The sequence below is a fragment of the Pteropus alecto genome, unplaced genomic scaffold (genome assembly GCF_000325575.1).
Source record: "Pteropus alecto unplaced genomic scaffold, ASM32557v1 scaffold53, whole genome shotgun sequence".
Lineage (NCBI taxonomy): Eukaryota > Metazoa > Chordata > Mammalia > Chiroptera > Pteropodidae > Pteropus > Pteropus alecto.
Window position 1 is genome coordinate 5,705,281 of NW_006434366.1, and position 5,178 is coordinate 5,710,458.

Sequence of the window (5,178 nt, forward strand, 5' to 3'; positions counted from 1 at the left end):
ACTAAATATGGTACAGCACTTGGCATATAAATACTCTACCATGGTAAACAATATTTTCCTACATTTTCAATCGTAACAAGCATAATAGATTTATAATTTACTCGTAATGAGCTTAAAAATTAATTCAACACACGATCCCTTCTAGATTGAAGTCCGTTAAACAGTAATATAAAATAAGACAGATGGAATGAAACATGGAGACGGTTGAATGTATTTTTCTTCCTGTGTTGGACATAACTTGCCCATTTGAGCCACAAACTCTTTTCTAGATCTCAGGATATAAGGCCAGTTTAGATGGAAATGTTCAGCCCTTCAATTGGCTATATTTTCAGAGCTTTTGTTTGTTTATTTTTGTTGTGTTGCCGTGTTTTCTAAAGTTTTGTGTTAAATGACAGAAACAGTGTCAGAGAAACGATCATATACTTCGAGTCAGAAAACTCGTCAGTAGTAGCACAGGAAGTAAAACTCGGGCATTATTTCAGTTCAATCACCTGTCATCTAGTGAGTGTCAGTTACGTGTCAGATTTATGGGTGGCCCTGGGGGATAAATCGATGAATAAAACACATTTTAGTTTTTCTTAAAGTTCAGATGTTTGATGCCTAACTTTGGAGAATACTGCCTTTTACTAGGGAACCAGAACATAGCTCAGCATATGCAAGGCTCTGAGAAGTCCTGCAATAAAGAAATGTATTTGGTTTCCTTATAACTCATTGTCTCTCAGACTTATGTGACAGCGAGACTCTGTAACATCTATGACGAAAGAGCTGCCTAACCGAGTCATGCCATCCGTTCATTTTATTCCTCCTCCACTAAGTTCCCCTCTCTACGGGACGGTGTTTAACTTAAAAACTTTTATCTATCAAGACACCTTGAATTCAGACTGTTAATTCCAATGTCGAAACAGTTTCCAAAAGTGCTAGACAAAAGATTTATCTGTATATTACCTATGAGATCACAAAGGAAGCAGATGTGAAGTCAAATTTCAAAAACTAAAGGATTCAAATGATTTTCAAGTGCTTTAAAAGTCACATGTCCAGCACCGTCATCCTCACACACACAATTAAATCGAAATGACAAATGACCCCATTCAGAAAGGCTGCTCAGAATAGACACTTCTCAGAGGCACGTGTTAGCGGTCGTGATGTGATATTATAACAACCACCTTAACGGGACAGGCTCATTCCGTGTGAATGTCCGTCAGTCAAGAAAGAGACCGACAGGATTTTCGTTGGAAGACAAAGTGGCCCTTTCTGACGTTAGCCTTAAGATGTCAAGGGAGAACCTTAAATATTTCTGTCTTCCACGCAACACTTCAAGAAATGATCACGAGTGACTTTACTTTTGGGGGAGGCATCCCATCTTGGAATCTAGTTATTTCCTCTCCCGAGCAAGTCAACTACCTAAATGCCATACCACTTTGGGATCATCAGTTTGGGATGGAAACTTTTAGAAATAAATGTCGTTCGTAATTCCTCGCTGCTACCTCAGGTGGAAGCACTGTAGGATGTCACCTGCAACATGCCTGGCTTTCGATTTGAGTTCAAGATATGGAAAGTTACTCTTGCTGTTAATAATATACATAAAGTATAATAATAACATAATGGATTCCATGCCTCTGGATAGAATTAGCATCACTCTCTTAATATCTCAACTTGTACACTGTACATTTTTCAATCCGATGACCTGTAAAATATCATTACTTTTGTGTGCTTACCTCTGTTTCCCAGGTCATAATCACCGTAAGTGTCCCTACTAGGCAAAACCACTATCATTTATCTCTACATCCACAGCTGCACTCAGAAAATTGGGTGCTATAAAAATTAATGAAAAAAATAAATTAGTAAACCCCATTTGTCCCGTTTTTTTAAGGTAGCATTGGAACGAAGAACCTACTCGATTCCAAACACATAACTATTAAGTGACATTTCACTTCACGTGGTTACGCAGTCACAGGGCGAACTTCAGTCCCGGGGAGGGAAAATGCACTCCACGTCTACACAGAGAGCGGGAGAGACCTGGGGCCATCGTCAGCTCCCCACGGAAAACTTAACCTGGACCCCATAAACGAAAGCTTCTCAATCTGACATACTGTTTGATTTGACAATGAATAAAAGTAAAGGAATAAGAGAGGAAAGCAAGCACCACGCTGTACAGTAGTCACAGGGGTCACTGTACCTGCGAGAAACAATCTGTCAAGGAAACGAACGATCTCCGTAATTGTTTTCTGAGGTGAGAATCAATTTATTTACCGTTAGCTACGAAACACACCCACCTTTTTTTCATTTTCTCGTATAAAATTAAACGCTGATTTGTGGAGACAAAATTGCAGACAAAGGGTTCTGAGCAGCAGCCATGACTCACTATTAATAAATGAAGCTGGAGTAGGACCCGCGACAGGTCTGGAGGACGGCAAGTAGATGACCACACCTCCCAGGACGACAGAAGGGTCGCCTTGCTCAGCGTTTGTTTTCAGGACGGGAAAACTATGACAAAGGTCTGTACACATAATGGAATAAATGCCTTGAACACACATTGAAAGGAAGGGTAATCAGAGAAAATGTACAGAGAAAGAATATACTTTTACCACTAAAAACGTGCTATAATCTTTTAAACTCTATTAAAAGAAGAATTATTAAAGGATTGCCTTTTGTAAGTCCAAAGTGGTGGAGGATAACTCATTTGATGGAAAACGGAAGACTTATCAAGGATGGAATGATGGTTTTCCTGAAGAAGAAAAAACTGGCAGATATTTACTCCACTCTCAACACAGAAAAACGTGTTATCTGCCATGACGTGCTCTGACGGATTCCTACCCTCGTTCTGTGTGCGAGTGTGATCGAGTAGCATCTCGTTAATACAGGGAATCTTCGGTGTTGTCTCAGAGGTAAGCGGTTCTGTGCTGGTGGGTGTGCTGACGTCGGTTGTGGCTCTCTGTGAGGGGACTTCTGCGTTCTGCTTCCTGGCCTTTGTAACAATCAAGTGAATAAATAGAAACTGACACCGAGCTCAGTGGGCTTCGAACCAGCGGAGCGATCCAGTGGAGGTCAAGTGCCAAAGATTCGTTTACGGCTACCGTAGCTCGCCAAGTTTTTAGCATGGATTTGTCAATGTTCATATTATATTGTAAAGAGTACACATATGTACACACGTCATTATAAACAAATACGGTATTAGAATTTATATACTCACGTTTTGTTACCAATAAGGATCTACAATCGGTTGGAAGCCATTGACAAATTACTCGTCCTAAACGAAGACCCTGTCTAGGACTGTCATAGTCTGTGCGAGGTTAGGGTCGAGCAGGCCCGTAGCACAATTCTTGGTAAACATTTTATAGAAAAATCGGTCATATTCAAACTCGGATGAACATAGCCGACTCCAGAATCTGAAACCCAGTGCCATGGACGACGCACACAGAGTGTGTCTGCAGGGGAACTGGCCTTGCCCACACACGCCAGCTTACCATTTTCACTTGCTCCGGCCCTAGTGGCAAGTCCTCGAAGCCACGCTGGCCTCTTGCTCTGCCTCGACCAGCCCATCACAGCGTTCGCGAAATTCGATGATTCTAGCTCTTTCCATAATAACGCCTCTCACACCCACCACTCCCCGCCCCGCACTGTCCGCAGCCCGAAGCCCCTTTAAAGGGCTTGTGTCACCAGGTTCTCTCCTTTGTGTGTCCTCTGCGCACAGAGGCTGGTGGTTTACTGGGGACTATATTCTGTAAACACACTCCATGGAAAGTACTCATTCCTTTGCTCCTAATTTTAAACGAGTTAGAAACCAGACTCAGTTTTGCTTTAAAACAAAATCGTCATCTCCGATCAGCAGATGCCTCTCATATGTTTCTGTCTTCCCTTTGAGGAAGCCACGTTTGCACCGTATTGACATAACGGCCCTCTAAATACCCCCTGCTCATCTGGTCCATGACCCATCTTCCCCTTCCTCCCTTTTTATTATCCATGCCAATTTCGACCTCCGAACTAGACCATTATTTCCCATGGTAGAGACCCCTCCCACTTGCATCTGGATTCTCCAGTCTCTATCAGAGCTTGTCACTAAATAGGACTCAACTGTTGGCAGCTCTGCGCCTGGGGGTCGTCTCATAAAGAAGGATGACTTCTCAGCGAAATTCACTGCCCCCCGCGCATGAGGTAGGAAGTACACTTGAGCCACGCGGTCCCGAAACAGAAAGGTCAGCGGCTTCCTCGGATGCTTCATGGCAAAACTGAGGCCACCCAGCCGCTGTCTGACCTTTTCGGCCAGCTCAGCCTTAGAACCCAGAGGCGGCTCGAGGGCTCCGTTGCAGCTCTGATCCTGAGCACCTAACAGCAGAACGTAACGAGTCTGTGCTCGCTCTAAGGACTGCATACCTGGGAAGTCGTTAGCAACGCAAAAGGTGAGAGAACTCTGTAGAGGAGTAAAGTGTCAATCATGGACATCAAAATTTCAATATTTTTTTTTTCTCTTTAAATCCGCAGATCATCAAATGATTTTATTTTTTTTATTTTATTTTTAATTTTCTTTATTTCTTTTTTAGATGAGGCCACCCTCGGGCATTGCATTTATTTATTCTGCTTTTATTTATTCTGAAAAAACAGTTTGTTTTTTCCTAATTTTGATCCCATTAATTCTGAGTCCTCCTAATTTTGATTTATATAATTTAATATCTTGTATTACTTCTTAGTGCATTTTCATTCATTTAAAAATATTTACTAACATTTCCAAATGGTGTGGGCTATCTTTCTAGCATACTGTTTTTGTTTACAGGGATGATTTTTCTCCTTATGATTTTTGTTTTTCAACTTACATTTGTAAAAGATTGGCTTCTATCCTGTTATAAATTTTTATATGAAGGTAGTTTTCCTGAAATTTTACGAAGAAGCATTATTGAAGATAGTTTTTCTAATTTTACAAATATAAAGTACAATTTTTGTTCAAGGCTTATTTTCTTGGAGCTTCTGTCTTTGTTCTTTTCCCCCACTTTTATCTTTGTCTCTATTATGCTTGTCATACTCAATACTTTCTTTTCCCAAAAGTTTCTTCCCTATTGGCTTTGTGACCTTTTGAGTGAGTACTAGTTGGTTACAGTAGAGTTCTCAGATGTATCATACTTCAAGTTGCTCACCTCTGTTCTCTCCAGCATGGCTGCTGAGCCCAGGTAGGACTTGCAGCTCTCA